The sequence below is a fragment of the Suricata suricatta genome, chromosome 8 (genome assembly GCF_006229205.1).
Source record: "Suricata suricatta isolate VVHF042 chromosome 8, meerkat_22Aug2017_6uvM2_HiC, whole genome shotgun sequence".
NCBI classification, from domain to species: domain Eukaryota; kingdom Metazoa; phylum Chordata; class Mammalia; order Carnivora; family Herpestidae; genus Suricata; species Suricata suricatta.
The window spans coordinates 121,767,061-121,790,486 of NC_043707.1; the positions used below are offsets into that span (position 1 = coordinate 121,767,061).

The 23,426-nt window shown below is 39.7% G+C and overlaps 1 protein-coding gene across 5 annotated transcripts in view; it reads left to right on the plus strand.

Moving 5' to 3' along the window:
• Nucleotides 1-23,426, plus strand: part of WASF2 (WASP family member 2) — a 74,691-nt gene that overhangs the window by 9,244 nt on the left and 42,021 nt on the right. The window contains exon 1 of one of the 5 annotated variants that reach the window (XM_029946185.1): nucleotides 22,875-22,944. The exons of the other annotated variants lie outside the window; for them this stretch is intronic. The gene's annotated coding sequence lies outside the window, so the exon portion shown is untranslated. Of the gene's footprint in view, nucleotides 1-22,874; nucleotides 22,945-23,426 lie in introns of those variants that run through there. 5 annotated transcript variants of the gene reach the window in all.

Consider the following 23,426-nt stretch of genomic DNA (forward strand, 5'->3'; position numbering starts at 1 on the left):
ATATCCTTCCAGTCGGTCCCCACTGTCTTACAGGCAACACTGTTCTGATTTCTGTTCTTACAAATTAATGTTGCCTGTTCTTGACTCCTACCATGTGCACTCTTTTGTGTCTGAATTCTTCTGTTCAATATAAAGGTTTTTTTAAAAAGTTTATTTATTTTGAGGGGAGCAGAGGGAGAAAGGGAGAGAGAATTCCAAGCTGCGCTGTTAGTGAGGAGCCCAATTCAGGGCTCAACTCCTGAACTGTGAGATCATGACTTGAGCCAAAGTCTGACGTTTAACTGACTGAGCCACCCAAGCGCCCCTGTTCATTATAAAATTTTTGAGATTCATCCATGTTGATCTGTATATTGGTAGGAACCCAAGTCTTTTGATGTCTATCTAGAGTTCTTTCCAACAAACTGCAGCTCCTAATTTGCTTAAACTTACATCACGTCCTCCCCTGACTTTTTTTTTTTGCTTTAGCGTTTGCATCTAATTTCTTTTTCTTTTCTAATATCCTCGATTTATTTGTTTTTAAAATATCTTTGAAATTACAAAAGTAATACATGCTCACTGCAACAAATTACACAATCAGAAATGAATAAAGAGTGAAAGTTTTTCTCAGATTTATTTTTATTTCTCCCTTTTTCCAATTATGAAAAGAATGACTGGTCTTTGTAAAAAAATTTTTAAAGAATTGCCAAGTTCAAAAGTATAAAGCACAGAATAAGACTCATCTGTGATCCTACCAGTTAGCATTTTGGCATATTTTCCTCTTTCTGTGCATTTTGTTTACCATAGCTGAGACCATAGTTTAGGGATATTTAGGCTTGCCTTCTTTCATTAGGTGTTGTCACATCCATGTTAATCAGTTTTTTTGTTTCAGTGTTCATGCTTTTGGCCATCCTAAATTTAAATATCTTGCTGGCAGTGATCTCAGCTGAGTTGGCCTCATCAGGCATCATTTCTTAAGACTTCCTGAGCGCTCCATCATTCACCTAATTCTTATATATCTAACACCCAACATTTCTTGCAGAGTAGGAGACCGGATAGTTCTGTGGTTGTGAGTGAAGATTCTGGAGTCCGTCCATCTGAGTTCAGTTGTAGGCTCCTTCACTTACTGGTTCCGTGTGTGGTCTTAGGCAGTGATTCAGCCTCAGTTTTCTCATGTGTAAAATGGAGACCTGTCTAGTTTTTCTTTAAAATATAGAGCATATCTCAAAGGGTATTTGAAGGATTAAATGACATCATTACTTAGTCCAGTGCTTAATAAATGTTAACAGTTGTTGTTATAAATTAAAAATGGCATATTTAGTTGGGTAGATCATCTATCTAACTTCAAATTCTGCTTATAAGAAAGAGATGAAAATGCCGGCTTCAAATTTTAGGACTATGTTGCCACAAATTCATAATTTCTCTTAGAAATTTCTTTAAAAATTTTTTTTAAATGTTTATTTATTTTTGAGAGAGAGAGACAGAGCACGAGCAGGGGAGTGGCAGAGAGAGGGATACATACAATCTGAAGCAGTCTCCAAGCTCTGAGCTGTCAGCACAGAGCCCAATGCAGGGCCCGAACTCATTAACCACAAGATCATGACCTGAGCCGAAGTTGGACGGTTAACTGAGCCACCCAGGCACCCTTCTCTTAGAAGTTTCTTATGGAAACATTACCTATGCGTTTATCTAGACTATCTGAATTATTTTTTCTTATATCCTGTACACCCCATCTGAGTAATAAGTTTTATTACTTTATATACTTGATTGCATAGTAAACTATTACTTTTTTATTGGTCCTAATAAAAGCAACAGCTGCTGGGTAGTAAGTGTATACTTACTATGTGCCAGGCATTGTGCACATTCCTCCTCACAGCAATCCTTCAAATTACTTGTTATTTACAGATGGGAGAAGTGAGGTTGGAAGAAATTAATACGCCCTTGGTCACACAGCTAAGCCTACTGGTACTAGTATTCAGAACCTTCCTCTTTCCCTTCTTTCCCTTTTTTTGTTTTTTTGGTTTATTTTAAGAGAGACTGAGCATGTGAATGGGGTGGGGGGAGGGGGAGTGTGAGGGAGAGGGAAGGAGTGAGGGAGAGGGAAGGAGGGAGGGAGGGAGGGAGAGAGTGAGAGAGCGGGAGCTAGAATCCCAGGCAGGCAGGCTTTGCACGGTCAATGCAGAGCCTGATGTGGATTTTGAACTCCAAAACCATGAGGACGTGACTTGAGCCAAAGTCAAATGCTTAACCAACTCAGCCACCCAGGCACCCCAACTTATGTCTTTCTGATTTTAAAATATGGGCTTACAAAATAATTTAATATACTTTATTGTTTCTTTAGACTTCTAACTGCTTTATAATTTCTAAGACTTGATGAGAATCTGTGTTTACCATATCACCCCCCCCCTTTTTTTTTTTTTTTATTAAAGTGTTGTCTGTTGGGGCGCCTGAGTGGCTCAGTCAGTTGAATATCTGACTTCAGCTCAGTTCATGAGTTTGGGCCCCACGTCAGGCTCTGTGCTGACAGCTTGGCTCCTAAAGCCAGGTTCAAATTTTGTCTCTCTCTTTCTATGCCCCTTCCCTGCTTGCTTTCTGTTTCTCTCAAAAATAAACAAACATTAAAAAACATTTAAAAAAAAGTGTTGTCTGTCTTTCCATTTATATATTTTTAAAAATCTGTAAGCATATAGAAGCTCCTCTGTCCTTTGGTCTTTTTGGATACCTTTATTTGCCTTCTCTATTTTACCTTTTTTGTGTAGTGATGACCACAACGGCACACTCTATTCTGGGTACAGATACACTTTGGTTTGTACAAGGGCAGGATAATGTGTTCTGTGTTTCCAAAGCTTTCATAACAACAGCCAGCATTTTGTTGCCTTTTTGTAGCTGTGTTCAGGATAAGACCAGGGACTCTGAAACCCTTTTCTTATATTGTAACAGGTAGCTTTAGAGCTCATCATCTGGTAATTATAGTTTGGACTGTTTTTCCATTACTGCATTACCTTATTTTTGTCTGCATGGAAGCTATTTTCCACATTTCTCAACACACAACTTGGGACCATCATACTTCTAGCTACTGCTGTAGCGTCATCTGCCAACAGGGCAGATTTCACTAGATAGTTTTTTCTAGATAATTTCTAAAATGTTACTTGGAATAGGTTTCAGCATCAGTCCCTGGGGGACTCCTTTGCTTATATATCTTCATCTAGAGAAGGAACTATATCAGAACTCTCTTTTTCCCTTTTCTAAATAAATTCTCTAGGGGAAAAAAATTAGTTCTTTTTTTTTAAATTTTGTACACCCAACCTGGGGCTTGAACTCATGACCCCAAGAACAAGAGTTGCATGCTCTGTAGACTGAGACAGCTGCTAGAACATGCTACTCTTTTTTATTGTTTTTGTTTTGTTTTGTTTTTCAAGTAGGCGTCACACCTTGCATGAAGCCCAACTCGGGACACGAATTCTACACTGAGATCAAGAGTCAGATGCTTAATCGACTGAGCCGCACTAGCACCCCAGTTTTGTTTTTGTTTTAGAACATGCCACTGTTGATCTTGGGGTCATAAGTTTGAGTCACATGTTGAGAGTAGATTTTTTTGAAAATCCCCAATTATTGGGGTGCCAGGCTGGTTCAGTTGGTAGAGTATGCAACTCTTTAAAAAAATTTTTTTTGTTTTTTATTTATTTTTGAGAGACAGAAAGTGTGAGCAGGGAGGGTCAGAGAGAGAGGGAGACACAGAATCTGAAGCAGCCTCCAGGATCTGAGCTAGCTGTCAGCACAGAGCCTGATGCAGGGCTCGAACCCACGAACTGTCAGTTCATGACCTGATCTGAGGTAGGACACTTAACCAACTGAGCCACCCAGGTGCCCCTGCAACTCTTGATCTGGGTATTATGAGTTTAAGCCCTGCATTGAATGTAGAGATTACTTAAAAATAAAAGAAATTAAAAAAAAATTATTGGGTGGGGGGCGCCTGGGTGGCTTAGTCGGTTGAGCGTCTGACTTCGGCTCAGGTCATGTTCTTACTGTTGTGGGTTCGAGCCCTGCATTGGGCTCTGTACTGCTAGCTCAGAACCTGGAGCCTCCTTCAGATTCCATGCCTCCCCCTCTCTCTGCCCCTTCCCTGCTCATGCTCTCTTTTCTGTCTCTCAAAAAGTAAAATAAAATGTTTAAAAAAGATTAAAAAAATTATTGGGGTACCTGGATGGCTCAGTTGGTTGAGCTTACCGACTCTTGATTCCAGCTCAGGTCATGATCTCACAGTTTTTGAGTCAGAGCTCCATGTGGGGCTCCATGATGACAGTGCAGAGCCTGCTTGGAATTCTCTCTCTCAAAGTAAATAAAACTTAAAAAAAAATTATTATCTGGCCTATAAAAATCCACCAATTTAAATACTTGAATTAATAGTGCTTTTGTTTTATTTTTACAACAGTTTATTGAAATGTTGACCTACAATAAACCACATATATTTAAAATGTAAAATTTTAGTAAGTTCGGACTTACACTATGTACCAGTGAAACGACCACAATAGTCAAGGAAATGAACATGTCTATCTCCCCTCAATGTTTCCTTCTGCTCCTTTGTAATCCCTTCCTCCTGCCTCACTGCCTGTCCCTTACCCCCTTCATCAGCAACCACTGATCTGCTTTCTGTCACTATAAATTATTTTTTTAATTTTTAAAATTGATTCAGTTTGAGAGAGAGAGTGCTCATGACATGTGGGAAGAGAGGGGCAGAGGGAGAGAGACAGTTCCAGGCAGGCTCCATGCCAAGTGTGGAGCCTGACTTGGCTCTTGATCCCATGACCCTGGGATCATGACCTGAGCTGAAATCAAGAAATCAAGAGTTGGACACCCAATTGACTGAGCCACCCAGGTGCCCCTAGTTTGTATCTTTTCGAATGTTATATAAATGGAAATGTGGAGTATGTGCTCACTGGGACATGGAAGTCTGACATCTTGCATTCTGGATGATTATTTTGAGATTCATCCATGTTACAAGTATCAGTAGTTGCCAAGTAATGATTGATTGTATGAATCTACTAATTTGTTTATCCATTTACCTGTTGATGGACATTTGAATTGTTTCCAGTTAGGGATTATTAAAAATAAAGCTGCTGTAGCGTTTGTGTACAAGTCTTTGTATAGACATTTCTTTTTGATTAAAAAAAAAAAATGAGATGTAATTTACATGCTAGACAGTTTACCCTAAATTTAAAGTGTGCAGTTCAGTGTTTTGTAAAATATTTTTACAGGGTTGTAGAACCATCACCACTATTTAATTTTAGAACATTTTAATCACCCCCAAAAAGAAACCTCATACCTATTAGCAGATATTCCCCATTCCTCCCTGCCCCTTCCTAGGCAACTATTAATCTACCTTCTGCTTCTGTGGATTTGCCTGTTCTGGACATTTCATCTGAATTCAGTCATACAATATATGGTCTTTTGTGTTTGGCTGCTCTCACTTAGCATAATATTTTCAAGGTTCGTATGTGTTGTAGCGTGTGTCAGTATTTCATTCCCTTTATGGCTGCATAGTATTCCATTGTATGGATGTACCACATTTATTTATTTAATCATTAGTTGGTAGACATTTGGATTGTTACCACTGTTTGTTATAAATAATGGTGTTTTAACATCTATGCTCAGAATTTTTGTGTGGACATATGTTTTCAGTTCTCTTGAGTATATACATAGGAGTGGGTTTGCTGGGTCATGTGATAGAGAACTCTGAGGAACTGCCAGATTGTTTTCCAAAGTGGCTACACATTTTGCATTTCTGCCAGCAGTGTATCATTCTAGTTTTTCCACATCTTCACTGATATTTCTTACTTGTCTTTTTGGTTATAGCCATGTTGGTGGGTGTGAAGTGATATCTTGTATTTTGATTTGCTTTTCATAATGACTAATGATGTGAGCATCTTTTAATGTTTGTTGGCTATTTATATATCTTATTTGGAGAATGGCTGTATAAATGTTTTGCCCATTCTTAAATTGGGTTCTTTTATTATTGAGTTGTAACAGTTCTTTATATATTGTGGATATAAATTCCTTATCAGATATGATTTGCAAATATTTCCTCTCATTTCTGTGGGTTAGTTTCACTTTCCTTGATCATGCCCTTTAAAGCACAAAAGTCCCTTTTTTTTGGAAAAAAATTTCAGTTTATTCATTTTGAGAGAGAGGGGAGGAGGGAGGGACAGGGGGAGAGAATCCCAAGCAGGCTCTGCACTGTCAGCCCAGAGCCTGATACGGGACTCAAACTCATGAAACTTGAGACTGTGACCTGAGCCAAAGTCAGACACTTAACCACCCAGGCATCCTTATATTGAATATTTAATAGCATTCTTGAAAAGGATAAAATTTTAAAAATTTGGTGTTTACATCAACATATTTGTACATTTCTAGGTTAATCATCAAGCACTGTTATTTGGTCACATAGAGTTAATTACCTGTTTAATTAAAGCTTGCTTCTTGTGACAAACAGTATAATGTGAGTGCATCTGAAAGTATTTTATTCCTAAGTATTTTATTTCATCTATTTAGAGAGGGCGCAGGTGAGCGAGGGGCAGAGAGAGAGAGAGAATCCCATGCAGGCTCCATACTGTCAGCAGAGTCCAAAGCGGGGCTCAGGCTTCCTGAAGTGGGGCTCGAGCTCACCTGATGCCAGCCTCAAGCTCATGAACCGTGAGATAGTGACCTGACCTGCAGTTGGATGCTTAACCAACTGAGCCACCCAGGCGCCCCTAAGTATTTTTTTTATGATATTGTAAATGAAATTATTTTCTTAATTTCATTTTTGGATTATTTATTGCTAGTATATAGAAATATAGTTGATTTTTGTATATTGAATTTATATTTCACTACCTTGGTTCTAGCAGTTTGTCTGTGTGTGTGTGTGTGTGTGTGTGTGTGTGTGTATGTGGATTCCTTAGCATTTTCTATATAGAAGATCATGTCATCTGCAAATAGAGTTTTACTTCTTCCTTTCCAATTTTATGCCTTTTATTTCTTTTTCTTGTCTGGCCTGGCTAGGATCTCTAGTACACTGTTGAATAGAAGTGATAAGACTGGACATCCTAGTCTTGTTCCTGATCTTAGAAGGGAAAATCTGTCTGGTTTTGATATCAGAGTAGTGCTGTCCTCATAGAATAAGTTCAGATGTGTTTGTCCTTATTCCTTTTTTTTTTTTAAACATTTATTTATTTTTGAGAGACAGAGTGAGACAGAGCATGAGTGGGGGAGGGGCAGAGAGAGCCAGGGACACAGAATCCAAAGCAGGCTCCTGGCTCCAACCTGGGGCTCACACTCATGGACCACGACATGACCTGAGCCAAAGTTGGACACTTAACCAACTGAACCACCAGGCTCCCATGTCCTTATTACTTTTGAAGCAGATCTCAGACTTCATTTCATTTGTAACTATTTCAGGATATATCTCTAAAATGCAAATATTCCCCGATTGAAACATAATTTTAAGATTTTATATTTTAAAAAATTTTTAACGTTTATTTATTTTTGAGAGAGAGAGAGACAGAGTGTGAGCAGGGGAAGGTCAGAGAGAGAGGGAGACACAGATTCAGTGCAGGCTCCAGGCTCTGAGCTGTCAGCACAGAGCCTGACATGGGACTCGAACCCACAAACTATGAGATCATGACCCGAGTTGAAGTTAGCCGCTTAACCAACTGAGCCACCCAGGCGCCTCTGATTTTTATTTTTTAATGTTTATTTCTTTTTGAAAGAGACAGACAGAGTGTGAGTGGGGGAGGGGCAGAGAGAGAAGGATGCAGAGTCCAAAGCAGGTTCCAGGTTCTGAGCTGTCAGCAGAGCCCAGTGCGGGGCTGGAACCCATGAACTACAAGATTATGACCTGAGCTGAAGTTGGACAGTCAACCAACTGAGCCACCCAGGTGCCCCATTAAGATTTTTAAAAAATCTTTTTTAATGTTTTATATTTGAGAGAGACACACAGTGTGAGTGGGGGAAGGGCAGAGAGAGAGGGAGACATGGTATCTGAAGTAGGCTCCAGGCTCTGAGGTGTCCTCACAGAGCCCCATAAGGGGCTGGAACTCACTAACCATGAGATCGTTATCTGAGCCAAAGTCAGAGGCTTAACTGACTAAGCCACCCAAGGGCCCCAAGACTTTATTTTTAAGTAATCTCTGTACCCAGTGTGGGGTTCGAACTTATAACCCTGAGATCAGGAGTCCTATGCTCTACCACCTGAACCAGCCAGGTACCCCTGTAATATAATTATATTAGCATTGTCACACTGTAATATCTTTAAGCAGAAAGCCTGATATGGGGCTCAAACTCATGAATAGTGAGCTCATGACTTGAACTGAAGTCAGGCGTTTAACCAGCTGAATCACCCAGGCACCCCTATGATTTCCATTTTTAAAAAAAGTTTATTTTTGAGAGAGAGAGAGAGAGGGGGAGGGAGAGAGAGAGGGAGAGAGAGAGAGAGAGAGAGAGAGAGAGAGAGGGAGGGAGGAAGGGAGGAGTGGGAATAGGCAGAGAGAGGGAGACAGAATCTGAAGCAGACTCCAGGCTCTGAGCTGTCAGCACAGAGCCTGATACAGGGCTCAAACTTTTGAACCTCGGGAACCATGAGATCAAGACCTGAGATGAAGATGGATGCTTAACCAACTGAGCCACCCAGGCACCACTGAGTTCCCTTTTTAAATGATCAATCCAGTTCCTGCTGCCAAGAAAATTAATTACCTGGGAGCAGGAACTGATTACAGTGGGTATTGAAGTCTATTGCAGAAGTCCAAGAAATGATGAAGACTTAAACTAGGTTGGTAAAAACAAAACAAAACAAAAAAAAAACAATGGAGAGAAGTAGACATATTTAATGGGGATTTTGGAGGTAGAGCTGATAGGACTTGATGATGGATTAGATATGTGGGTAAAGGAAGAATAGAAGGATTGAGCATGCCTTCCTTCTGGAAATTCTTATCTTTTATGAGAAAGGATTGTTCTCCTTCTGCCTTCAGCGATGCTTCCTTCTTTGTCCGTCTCAGTGTTGTCCTCTGACCTTACTTCTCTGTTTACACTTTCATATTGAGAGGTCATCTGCTGTCGCACATCTTTAATTTACAAACCTCCATGTAGTAGAACTCCCAAACCTGTATTTCCACCTCTGAACCCCAGCCCCAGAATTCCTGTTGGATCATTCCACCAGGGTATCTCTCCTGCACCTCCAGGTTTTCATGGACTGTTGCTTTTGGTATAGCTTGTCTCCTCCTTGCTTGGTAGACATGCTGACAGGTTTTAAGGATGGATTTTATATCCTTTATACAGGTTTTAATGATGGAAGCTTTGCTTCTCTAAGAAAGATGTTAGCATACTTGGGCAGCATTTTCATTCAGGACCTTGACTTTCCCATATATTAAAATGAGAAGGCTAAGCTTATCTTTTGCTCATTCCTCATCTCCATATCCCGACTTGCTGTCCTTTATCCTGACTCACGTATTTCTATTTATTCATTCACTCAGTCATTTATTCAGCACACTTCGTGGCTGGTTATATGTCTGCCAACATATCAAGCATTGGCTCCACTATTTTCCCAGTTCATCCAGATGTTACTGTTGGCTCCCCTGAACTCCTTCTTTTCATGTCAAAACTCTTAGGTCTCTCCCTGTTTTTCTCTCTCACTCCTCAAGTTCATATCCTTTGTTACCTTTTCCATGAGTCTTGTCCCTACTTTCCAGCTCTGTTACCTTCTACTCTCAAGTGAGATGCATAGCATCTTCATAAATATTCTGTACTCTATAACTCTCATCAATTATTGACTAGAATACAAACTCACCTGTTTAAGATTCTGTGATCTGGCCCAACTTGTCTTTCCAGCCTTGGTTCCCACTACTTTTGCAATAATGTACTCCTCTTCATTCCCCAGAGATGTCTCATTTTTTGCTTATGTGCCTCTGTTTACATTGTCTGTCTACTTAAGATATAATATTCCTTGTCCCTGCATATCCAAATCCTGCCTATTTTTAATGTCCAGTTAAAATGTCCAGTTAAATGACGCTCCTCTGTGATGCTTCTGTGATTTACTTAACCAGAAGTAAAACCGTAACTTCATCACCTTTTGTTTTATAGTTGTGTACTTTTCTCGTCTCTCCTAAATGACTGAATCCTTATATAGAAACTATTTCTTATATCTTTATACATCAACAATGCTAGGGCCTTTGCACTTGTAGTTACTCAGTAAATATGTGTTAAGTGGGATAATATTGAAGATAATGTTCCTAGAGGCAGAAAATTAGATTTAATGACCTCTTGAGGTGCTAGTCAACCTCATAATTTATTTTCGTAGATTTTGATAGATTAAAAAACTTTTAGATATGGGGCACCTGAGTGGCTCAGTCAGTTAAGTGTCTGGCTTCGGCTCAGGTCATGATCTCACAGTCTGTGGGTTTGAGCTCCATGACGGGCTCTGTGCTGACAGCTCAGAGCCTGGAGCCTTCTTCAGATTCTGTGTCTTCCTCTCTCTCTGCCCCTTCCCTGTCACTCTCTGTCTCTGTCTCTGTCTCTCTCTCTCTCAAAATAAAAAAAATTTAAAATAAAAAAAACTTTTAGATAAACTTATATAAACTTTTCTCAGTAAAAAATTTTGGGGGGAGGGAATTTCAAGCATATACAAATTTATTTATTTTTTGGAGTTATGCACTGATACTTTATTTTAAAATTATTTATTTATTTTAATATAACTAATTTTTTAAACTAAGTTAGCATGTAGTGAAACAATGATTTCAGGAGTATATTCCTTAATGCCCGTTACCCATTTAGCCCATCCTCCCTCCCACAACCCCTCCAGTTACCCTCTGTTTTTTTTCCATATTTAAGAGTCTCTTATGTTTTTGTCCCTCCTCCCTCTCTTTATATTATTTTTGCTTTCCTTCCCTTAAGTTTATCTGTTTTATATCTTAAAGTCCTCATATGAGTGAAGTCATATGATATTTGTCTTTCTCTGACTAATTTCATTAAGCAGATACAAATTTAAAGAGGATGATAGGATGAACCTGTCGCTCAGCTTCAGCAATTATCAACCCATGGTCAATCTTGTTTCATCTGTACCACTGCCTCCTACCTCATCCTCATTGGAGTCTTTTGTTTCTTAAGAGACAGAAAGAACAGGCAGGGAAGAAGCAAAGAAGGGCAGAGGAAGAGAGAAAATTTTAAGCAGGCTCCATGCTCAGTCCAGCATGGGGCTTGTTCCCACAACCCTGGGATCATGACCTGAGCTGAAATCAAGTTGGATGCTCAACCAGCTGAGCCACCCAGACACCCCCTCCTTGGATTCTTTTGAAGCAAATCCCAGATATCATATCATTTCACTTCAGTATGTAGCTCTAAGAGATAAAAGATAAGTAGTCTTAAAAAAAAAAGTAGACCATCAGATATTTCATTAATGTTCAAATTTCCACAATTACTTTCTGTTTCTTCCTCCCTTCTTCCCTGCTCCCCTTTCTCTCTCAGCATTTGGTGTATTCGAAATCACACTCCAAAAAAAGGCCCATATATTGATATATTGATATGGTTAATATGGCTCCTAAATCTCTTTTAATTTATAAGTCCTCTTGCTTCTTTTTTCCTGTATAGATTTGTTGTTGTTGAAGAAAGCAAGTTATTCTGTAGTGGTTTTTTTCCCCATTCTGGATTTTGCTAATTGAGTTTCTACAATTCATTTATGTTCCATTGGGGTGTGTGGGTGACTCGGTCAGTTAAACGTCTGACTTTGGCTCAGGTCATGATCTCATGGTTCCTGAGTGCAAGCTCCTCACTGGACTCTCTGCTGTCAGCAAGGAACCTGCTTCAGATCCTCTGTTCCCCTCTCTCTCTGCCCCTCCCCTGTGCTTGCCCCTCGAGTGCACGCATGTTCTCTGTCTCTCAAAAATGAACAAACATTAAAAAAAAAAGGAAATTATTTGTGTTCCTCTATCCCTTGTGTCTCCTGTAAACTGGTGGTTAGATCTAGAGCATCATTGTCTAATAGAAATACTCAAGCCTTAAATTTAAATTTTCTTTTTTTTTTTAAAATTATTTATTTTTGGAGAGACAGAGAGAGAGCATGAGCAGGGAAGGGGCAGAGAGAGAGAGGGAGACACAGAATCCAAAGCAGGCTCCAGGCTCTGAGCTGTCAGCACAGAGCCCGATGCGGGGCTTGAACTCAAACTGTGAGATCATGACCTGAACCAAAGTTAGATGCTTAACTGAGCCACCCTGATGCCCCTTACTTACTTTTTTTTTTTTAAGTTTATTCATTTTTGAGAGAGACAGAGACAGAGTATGAGTGGGAGAGGGGCAGAGAGAGAGGGAGACACACAGAATCTGAAGCAGGCTTCGGTCTCTGAGCTCTCAGGGCAGAGCCTGACATGGGGCTTGAACTTACAAACTGTAAGATCATGAGCTGAAACCAAGAATTGGATGCTTAACTGACTGAGCAATCCAGGAGCCCCTAAATTTAAATTTTCTACTAGGTACATTAAAAAGGCAAGAAGAAACAAGTGAAATTCACTCTAATAATATTTTGTCTTAACCCGGTAGTTGTAAACTGTTACCATTTCGACATGTAATTAATATAGGGAGTATTAATGAGATGTTTTACAATTTTTTTATCCTAAATCTTCGTGACTCAGTGTGTGTTTTACCTCTATAGCACATATCAATTCAGATGAGCTACATTTCAAGGGCTCAGTAAGTTCATGTGTGTACTAGCTACCTACTGGACAGGACAGCTCTAGAGGCTCGGGCTGAATCAGGTTTCCCTCTTAGGCATTCTAAGGACGCAAGTCTGAATTCGGCTTCTCAGAATCATTAGACAATAGAAGGGCACACATTGCCCAAGGAAGGAGGGACAACCCTTGTAACACCCAATCAGGAAAGGCCAGCTAACACCTTTAACATTTCTAAGGGCAGGCCTAAAGATGGAAGCTATAAGATAATCACCTATTGCTTAAGACTAGTCACGCCCTTCGTGAGGGTCCTTGGCCCACTCTGTGATTGGTCAATACTCTAAATGTTGTGATTGGCTCCTACCAAAAGTATCAATGAATGGTTAAACCTGCTGTCAATGGTATGGTAATGATTGGACCCCTGTACCTGTCACAATTTCCTGTAACTCCCCCTTCCCAAAACTCATAAAAGCCCTACCCCGCCATGTTCGGGGCTCTCCGCATGGATCCACTGTGTTGGTGAAGTCTGTGAGCCCAAGCTTATAAGCCTGTAATAATAAAGCCCTTTGCTTTTGCATGCGTGACTCGGTCTCCCTGGCGGTTTCTGGTTTTTGGGGATGATATTACAAATCTGGGCATAACAGCAGTAATGCTTCATAAATGGTGGCTTATAATGTTCAGGTGTCTCTTTTTATGTTGTGAGTGGTCATGGATAATAATTACCTAGATCTTTCATTTCATCAGATGTTTGCAAAATGATGATATTCTATCATTCTTTATTAGCTGGAATACTTCAAAAAAGAAAAACTTTCCTTTTTCAACTCTTTGGTGATCCTAAGGTTTGATTTGTACAGGAAAGGCAGGGTAAATACTTGATTCTTTCCCTTTATTCCTTTATTTACATGTTTTCAAAATAAGGTTGGTTTCCTGACCTACTCCAAAGGGATCAGTGAGTTGTTTGGTTTGTTTTATTTTTTTAAACCATCGTTAGGAACTTAACGGGTTTTAACATATTTGATATATTTTAATCCATTGTAGTTATTTTTATTGATGTTCCATCTTGGATCAGTGAGTGCCTCTTCACATTGGCTTCTGACTTCTTTTGACATTACTGCAGTAGTCTTTGATTAGTGTTTCTTGCTTTGTGGTATAAGATGTTCCAGACTTGTCTTGTACATTTCCTGCCCTTTAGCCAAAGAGCTGTGGATCCTTTTAGTGACCACATTATTGGCTCCTTCATTTGGTAAATGAGACTGAAGGCTAGAGAAGTAGGGTTATTGAACCAGGGTCACACAGATTTAGCAGCACAATCTGGTCTAGAACCCTACCCTCCTGGCTCTTAGCTCTGTACCGTGACCACTCTGTCTTGTTTCCTTTCCCTAGTTTTTAGGACTGCTGCTTTAACTGCATTTGAGCTTCTACTCTAGGTTGTCAGGGGAAGATAGGTTTTGTGGGTCATCTTGGAGGTACAATCAAATCTCATTAATTTGGGCTAATTGGGGTAAATCCTAGTGAGAGTGTTGCGTGTTGCTTTTCTGTAGGTGCAGCTGTTACTTTGAGTAGCTGAAACTAGGCTAATAGTGTTAGCAGGTTACTTGTTAGGTAGAGGTCCCGGTACCGGGTGTAATGAATAGCTGAGAGTGATGTGCAATTTAACTTTAATTGTATGTAAATTAGACTCCTGAAATGCTTAAAAACAGCTCATTAAACATTTCTCCCTGCAATCTTACACTGTTTTCTTACCCAGTCTTTTCTTTATTAGAGTGCAGAGGTAAACTTTATTTCAGGTGTGAATTTATCTCAGGTTACAAATATGTGGAGTCTATATTAATAAAGGGTTGCTATAAAGTTCAGAGAATTTTACAAAGAATATTGAGAAAGTGCAGAGGAAGAACAACTGAAAGTCAGACATCTGGCAGTTTCCGCCAACCAGAATATAACTCCTTGCAGTTAAAAGTAAGCTAAAAGTGCTTTTGAGTGGCAGAGACCTTTCAGAAAGCTTGTTCATTTTACCTCAAAAGTAGCATCACCCTAGGGCCTCAGAGATAATTGTGTGTGTTGAGGGACAGAGAATCCAGGTGTGTGAGGGCTGGCTATGTTGCCTCTTGGCTCTGTGGCCCAAAGTAAGTCACTTGACCTCTCTGAGCCTTAGTTTATTCATCTATAATGAGGTAATTAAAATTGGAAGTGTTCTTTTTTACATCATAGATTTCTTGTGAGATTCAAATCAGCAAATTAAAAACTGATATAGCAGGTATTTATTGAATTAATGAGAGATGATATGAAAATGCTTTTTTAGGTAGAAGCTTTGTATGACCATAAGCACTATTAGAATAATATAGAATAGATGCACTAATACTAATGATCAGAAAGCATGACAGCAGAAGGAGGAGATTCAAGATGTCTGTCCAGAGCGTTATAGCCATTTTACTACTGAGACATGGCCCTCACACCTCAGGAGCCTCTGACAGCATCATGGTTTCATAGTGTAGCACCCTGCACCCTTGCGAATGCGAAGCCCCTGAGTTACCAAGAAAAGGTTAAATTATATTTAGTATATTCTGTTTAGGAAATTAAATAGATACACACAGTGTATTTTATAGAGATTTTCACTAAAATGGCTTCAGAAAGTATAGTTTTTAAAGAGTTATTCCTAGAGCACCTGGGTGGCTCAGTTGGTTAAGTGTCTGCCTATTTCCTAAACTAATATACTAAATATAATTTAACTTTTCTTGGTAACTTGGGGCCTTTACATCAGCAGGGCTGCTACACTATGAAACCATGATGCTGCCAGGTTCCTGACAGATCTGTGCTGTCTGCGCAGAGCCTGTTGAGGGACTTGACCCCACGAACTGCAGGATCATGATCTGAGCTGAAATAGAGAGTTAGACACTTAACCATTTGAGACACTAAGGCGCCCCTCACTTTCCTTTTTAAAAAAAAATTTTTTTTAAGATATACTTCTTTAAGTAATCTCTACACCCTACGTGGAACTTGAACTCATAACCCCAAGATCAAGAGCCATACGTTCTACCAACTAAGCCAGCCAAGCACCCCTCATTGTTAAATTTCCTAATGGGATATTTGTATGATAGTTTGTCCTTTTTTTTTAAATAGTTTATTGTCAAATTGGTTTCCATACAACACCCAGTGCTCTTCCCCACAAGTGCCCTCCACCATCATCACCACCTCTTCCCCCCCTTCCCCTTCAACCCTCAGTTCATTTTCAGCATTTAATAGTCTGATAGTTTGTTCTTAAGAGATGACTCCCTGAAGTATTTAGAGATAGAGGCAACCATGTCTGCAGCCTATTGTCAAATGATTTTAAAAGTTAGTCATAAGTTAGAGTATGTAAGTGTGGGAGGGGGTGTGGGGAGGGAAAGAATGAGGAAGGAAAATGAATGTGGTAAAATGTTAATAATTAGTGAAGTTAGGTGGAGTGCAAAAGTGAGTCCTTTGTACTATTTTTGCAACTTTTCCCCACGATTGAAATTATTTCAAAATAAAAAGGGAAACAAAAAAATGTCCTGAGGTCACACAACTGAAGAGTTTATATAGGAGGGCTGAGATTTGAACTCAAGCCATTTGGTTCCAGTCCGCTGTGGTTTTTTGGTTTTGTTTTAATTTTTCTTAATGTTTATTTCTTTGTGAGAGAGAAAGAGAGAGAGAGAGAGAGCGTGAGTGGGGGAGGGTCAGAGAGAGTGAGACCTAGAACCCGAAGCAGGCTCCAGGCTCTGAGCTGTCAGTACAGAGCCCAACACAAAGCTGGAACTCCCAAACTGCGAGATCATGACCTGAGCCAAAGTCGGATACTCAACCCACTGAACCACGCAGGCGCCCCGCCAGTCCACTGTGTTTTAATCACAGTGCTCTGGTACTGTTCTATTCATGGTGCTAAATGAAAGAAGTAAATCTGTACTGAATTTTAGTTTGGGACTATAACTGGATCCTGAACTTTGAGCTGTTTTAGCAGCCCTGCCTCCTGGTTCCTCAAGGACAGTGTGATCATATAATTTATTGTATAAATCAGTTCACTTTTAAGAGTAAGAGGGAATACTATTAATAATTATTTTGGGACAATTGATGCAAACCAAGAAGAATGAACAGCCTAAAAGGATACTACTTGGCAGATACCAGTTTTAACAAATGTGACATGATAATTGCTTCATTATGATTGAATTTGTTTGCCATAGATTCTGGTTTACACAATACACTTTTTTTCTTCCTGTCAACGAACCTCACGCTTTCACCTGATGCATTTTCATATTTTCTCCTCTTGATTTTGGTAATTCTTTTGCTTCTTTCCAGACCACTTGGGAAATATTCTTTGTCAAACCCTATTTCCTCCAAGACTGAAAAATACCAACAAGAATTTCTATAACAGTTGCCCAGTTTTTAAAAATATTGGCATTTATGCCATAAATCTCCAAACATCTTTATTAACATGATTTCTACGAGGAGAGGAGCTGGTAAAATGCATCTGTATTGCTAGATTGGCAGAGAAGTATTGCTGTTGTCAACTTCCCATAGATATTTGGAAAAACCTTATTTTATGTGCTGGAGGCTGTGTTAATGTTAGTTAAAGAGGATTATACCAATGAAGAATCAAAGGCAGATATGCTCTCTTATTGATCTGTTGCCTAGGTAGTATTTATTCCCATTTTTCTAATCGTACTTCTTTTCTTTTTTTTATTTTTTACACGTATTTACTTAAAAAATTTTTTTAATGTTTTATTTATTTTTGATACAGAGAGAGAGAGAGACAGAGCATGAGAGGGGGAGGGGCAGAGAGAGAAGGAGACACAGAATCAGAAGCAGGCTCCAGGCTCTGAGCTAGCTGTCAGCACAGAGCCTGACGCGGGGCTCCAACCCACGAATGTGAGATCTGACCTGAGCCGAAGTCGGAGGCTTAACCGACTGAGCCACCCAGGCACCCCCACTTATTTACTTTTGAGAGAGAGAGAGACAGAGCGTGAACAGGGGAGGGACAGAGAGATAGGGAGACACAGAATCCGAAGCAGTCTCTAGACTCTGAGCCAGCAGTCAGCAGAGTCCGACTGATGCGGGGCTTGAACCCACGAACTGTGAGATCATGACCTGAGCTGAAGTCAGACGCTCAACTGACTGAGCCACCCAGGTGCCCCATCGTACTTATTTTCAATTTCATTTTCCTGGGGCTCTCTCCAGTTAAAGACTTTGACCTTCACTAATACAGGACTAGTAATTTTTGTCAATATGTAAACAGGCTTTCAGAATGATTCTCCTATGATCTGCGCTGGATTTTGTTTACTTACTTTAAGGTTTATTTGTTTTTAGGAGCAACTGGATGGCTCGGTCAGTTGAGCATCTGACTCTTGGTTTCGGCTCAGGCCATGATCTTGTGGTTTCATGAGTTCAAGCCCCACATCAGACTCTATGCTGACCATGGTGGAGCCTGCTTGGGGTTCTCTCTCCCTTTGTCTCTGCCCCTACTTCACTTGGGCTTTCTCTGTCTCTCTTCAAACAAATAAATAAAAACTTAAAAAAATTTTTTTAATGTTATTTATTTTTAGAGAGAGAAAGTGCACACGTGCGTGGGGGAGGGGCAGAGAGAGAGAGGGAGAAAGAGAATCCCAAGCAGGCTCTGTACTTTCAGCACAGAGCCTAGCTCAGAGCTTGATCTTTTGAATGATGAGATAATGACCTGAGCCAAAATCAAGAGTCAGACCCGTAAGGGATTAGGCCTCTGCTCTGGATTTTAAAGATCACAGTACGTCTTTGCTCCTCCTTCTACATATAGAATGTATTTAACCAAGGACAGCTCCACTAGAGCAGGAGAGGGTGAGATAGAGTAAGGATGCTGAAATTTAAATCAGGTAGTTTTCCTTCCAGTTAGCTATTGTGGCCTAAGGTTTGGGGAAGGAGTAGATAAAAGAAAATGACTAGCATAATTTTTTTAAGCCACTCAAGTGTCTTTTTTCCCTCTGTTATGAAATGTGCTTTTATAGGAACAATAGTCTTAATAATAATTACATTTTTATTTTTAAAAATAATGTGTATTAAGTTCAAAGCTGTTAAATTTCTTCTGTTGAGTTTTTCTTTAAATTCAGTGAATTGCTATATTTAAAGGGATAGATTTTTTTTGCATCTAATTTAATGATTGAGTGCCCTCTGAAACTAGTTTTTACTTAATTTAAAAGAGGCTTTCTTTTTCTTTTTTTTCTCTTAATGTTTTATTTATTTTTGAGAGAGTGTGAGCAAGGGAGGGGCAGAGAGAGGGAGACAGAGGATTTGAAGCAGGCTCTGTGCTGATAACAGAGAGCCCAATGTGGGTCTTGAACTCATGAACCACTAGATCATGACCTGAGCCAAAGTCTGATGTTCAAATGACTGAGCCACCTAGGATACCCTATTTTCTTTTTAAGTTTATTTATTTTGAGAGAGGGGGAGAGAGAGAGAGAGAGAGAGAGAGAGCGAGCGAGAGCGCGTGCCCGCTTGCGCGCGCACACAGAAGGGAGGAGCACGGAAAGAAGGAGAGAGAATCCCAAGTAGGCTCCACGTTGTCAGTGCAGAGCCTAATGCAGGGATCAATCTCCTGAACCATGAGATCATGACCTGAGCTGAAACCAAGAGTTGAACACATAGCTGATTGAGCCATCCAGGTGCCCCAAAGAGCTTTTATTTTAAAGGCATCTGCATTTTCACTCTGATCCATCATGCATTAATTAAAATCAACTTATTAAAATATTTACTTGAATTATCAATTTTGTATTTTTTATTTTATATAGGAAATCAAATATTTTTGAGAATAGATACAAAGGGCTATGATTAATATGACCTTGTGTCCAAAAGAAGGCTATACTCTGGGAATACAGAGATACATGAAAATGTTGAAATATTGTGGGATCTCAAATCTCTACGTCATGGATCCTTATCTCTGCCATTATTCTAGTCTTCTAGCCATTTTTTTCTCATAAGAATAATTTTTGCCACTCAATTTAAGGAATACTATGAGGGGCACCTGGGTGGCTCAGTCAGTTAAGCCTCCGACTTCAGCTTAGGTCATAATTTCACGTTTGTGGGTTCGAGCCCTGCATCGGGCTCTGTGCTGACAGCTCAGAGCCTGAAGCCTGCTTCTGATTCTGTGTCTCCCTCTCTCTCTTCCCCTCCCTGCTCATGCTCTATCTCTGTCTCAAAAATAAATAAAACATTAAAAATTTAAAAAAAAAGGGAATACTATGAATACTGTCTTGGTTTATTTCATAATTTAGGTAAAATGGACAAACTCCTAGGAAAAGATAACAAGATGACTCAAGAAAAAATTGAAAAATTTTAACTATTAAATAAATTGAAATTATAGTTATCTTCGTCCAGAAAACACCACACCCAGATGAAATTCCAAGATACAGCTTAAGTTTTTTTTCAAGTTTTTATTTAAATTCTAGTTAGTTAACATACAGTATAATACTGGTTTCAGTGATTCATCACTTAATGTCTACCACCCAGTGTTCATCACTGCAAGTGCCCTCCTTAACCTATTACCCATTTAATGCATTTCCTGTCCCCCTACCCACCTCTCATCCAACAACCCTCAGTGTATTCTCTATAGTTGAGAGTCTGGGGCCACCTGGATGGCTGTCACTTGATTGCAGCGTCTGACACTTGATTTCGGCTCAGGTCATGATCTCAGGGTTGTGAAATTGAGCTCCACATACAGCTTTTTGCTGGGTATGGAGCCTCCTTAAGCTTCTCTCCTCTCCTTCTACCATGCTCTCTCTCTCTAAAAAACAAACAAACAAACATATAAATAAATATGGGGCACCTGGGTGGTTCGGTTGGTTAAGTGTCTGACTCTTGATTTCGGCTCATGTCATAATCTTGTGGTTTGTGGGACTGAGCCCTGCAGTGGGATCCTCTTTCTCCTCTCTCTCTCTCAAAAATAAATCAACTTTAAAAAATTGAAATTTAAAAAATTTTTTAAAGTTTTTTAAAAAGTCTATTTCCAGCCTAAGATTTTATTTTATTTTTTTAATGTTTTTTATTTATTTTTGAGAGACAGTACAAGCAGGGGAGGGTCAGAGAGAGAGAGAGATACAGAATTTGAAGCAGGTTCCAGGCTTTGAACTAGCTGTCAGCACAGAGCCTGACATGGGGCTCAAACCCACAAACTGTGAGATCATGACCTGAGCCGAAGCCAGACGCTCAACCGACTGAGCCACCCAGGCGCCCCCAGCCTAAGATTTTAGAATCATCTGTGAATTCCACTTTTCATGCTATTGAAAGCCTCCATTAAGAAGGTGACTGTATGGTTTACAGTTTCATTTCCTGGCCTTCCTGAAATGGATCTTTATTTAAGGGGACCTAATTGTCACAATTTATTCTTCATTAGCTCTCACTCCCTTTCTCCTTTCTTGCCTTTTCTCTCATTTTTTTCTTCATTGTCAGCAAGAGTAAGAAAGGACCTTTCCATTGTTTAGAGACTTATTTTCTCAGTAAATTCTGCTCATCTTTTTATATACTTTTACAGTATTTTATAAGGGATTGATGGGTGACAGAAGTGCTGCTTAGCCCCGCAGGTTTTTAGAGATGGTACCTTCCCTCAAAGAGCTCACAGTCTGTCTGTGTTACAAGTGTAATGTGGGGTGTGTGCTACAATAAGTGCTTTTGAAGCAGAGGAGGGCTGGATTAATTCTTTCTAGGGAATCAGGTCACAACAGCTTGGTGGAAGCAATTCATTTGAACTGGGCAGGGAAGGATTAATAAAATTTCAAGAAGGATAGGGGAAAAAAACAGATAAAAAGTGGGTATTCGAGGAAGCAGGAAATGTCTTGAATGATCACAGAGGCATGAGAGTGCAGGAGGGCATCTGTGGTGAACAGTGGCTGAAGTGTAGTGCACTAGAAGGGTGTGGCCAGGAAGGAAGCTAAAGAAGCACCTTGATGTCAGATACTGAAGGGTTTTAAATATCACATATTTGCCCTGATCATTCCCTCTCAGATGTTCTCAGTCTCAGTCCTTCTAAAACCCCTAAGTCACCTTCAATTCTCAGGTGAAAAATTTCAGGTTTACCTCTGTGTCAGAGATTTGATCAGTTTTACCTTGGTGCTGAAAGAGACCAGTCTTTATCTGGTTAGTTACTGAGAATCAGCATTCTGAATGACCTGCAGCCATTTTAGGCTTTCAGAGAAGGTAACTCAATTTCGGTGTTTTGGAAAAATAAAAAGTAGCTCCTTCCTACCACAAGGGTTGAGAATGCTCAGCTTCATTAGCAGTCATCAGGGAAATGCAAATTAAAACTACAGTAACACACTCTTTTATGTCCATCAGATTGGCAAAAATTAAAGTCTGACCAAATATGTTGGCAAGGATATATGAAGCAACCAGAACCTGGCAAACAGAAATGTAAACCCATTTTGGAACACAATTTGGTATTATCTCATGATTGAAGATTTGCATACGCCATGACCCAGCAATTCCACTCCTAGGTATCTACCCTTAACAACCTTATACATGTGTACAGGGAGACATGTACAAAAATGTCCATAGCAATACTGTTGGCAATAGCAAAAACACAAACATTCCAAACTGGGGAAAATCCCAGTATCTATTAACTTTAGATTGAATGAATAAATCATGATATAGCCATATAATAGAGTACCATGTAACAGTAGAAATGATTAAATTGTAACCATTGCAACATAAATGAATCTCAACAAATTGTAGAGTGAAAGGTTGCAGAAGACTGCATTAGATTCATCTGAAGTTCAGAAACATGTGAAACTATAATGTTTTGAGATACAGATATGATAAAACCGTAAAGAATGAGGGAATGGTAAACACATTTTGGATAGTGTTACAGAGTGAAAGGGAAGGAGATAGGTTTGGGGGAGAGGCATGTTTGGGGGAGAGGCATGTAGGGGACTTTAAAGCTAATGGTGATATAGTTTTTTAAAGTTTATTTTTAGAGTGTGCACATGTGCGAGTGGGGGAGGGGTAGAGAGAGAAAGGGAGAGAGAGAATCCTAAGCTGTCATCACAGAGCCCGATTTGGTGCTTGATCTTAGGAATGGTGAGATGGTGACCTGAGCTGAAATCAAGAGTCAAATGCTCAACCCACTGAGCGTCCAGGTGCCCCTAATGGTGATATTTTTAAACTAAGCGGTAGGCACACTGATGTTTGCTAAATTGCATTTCTCTCTCTCTTTTTTTAAGTTTGTTTGTTTATGTAATCTCTACAACCAGCGTGGGACTTGAACTCATGACCCTGACCTCAAGTCATGTGCTCTTCCGAATGAGCAAACCAGGTGCCCCCCACTCATCTTTATACCTTCCATGTATTTTTAAAAAAATTTTTGTATCTATAAATTGTAAAGCGTTAAGGTAAGGTTGACGATACTGAATTTAGTCCACTGTTCCCCCCCTAGTAGTACTTTGACAAACACATTTTTCAGAATGTAAAAACTGAGGCCCAGAGAAATTAAATAATTTAATTGTTCAAGAGGGAAAGCTTATCAGTGACAGCCTCACCTCAGCGGCGCACTTGCTGTCATCTTCTGTTGCAACTCTCCCATTATGTAGATTCTATCGATCAATTAGAAGTGCTTGTACTTGGATTACTGCCTCAGTCTTTCACCCTCTCGTGTAGTATGTTTTCTCCACATTGCTGCCAGAGAGAGCTTTCTAAATGCAAATCCAGTCATGTCACTCTCGGGTCTCAATCTTAAATAGTTCCCAGTAGCCTTCAGCACACTCCAAGTGCTATAGCGCAGAGCATACAAGGCTCTCT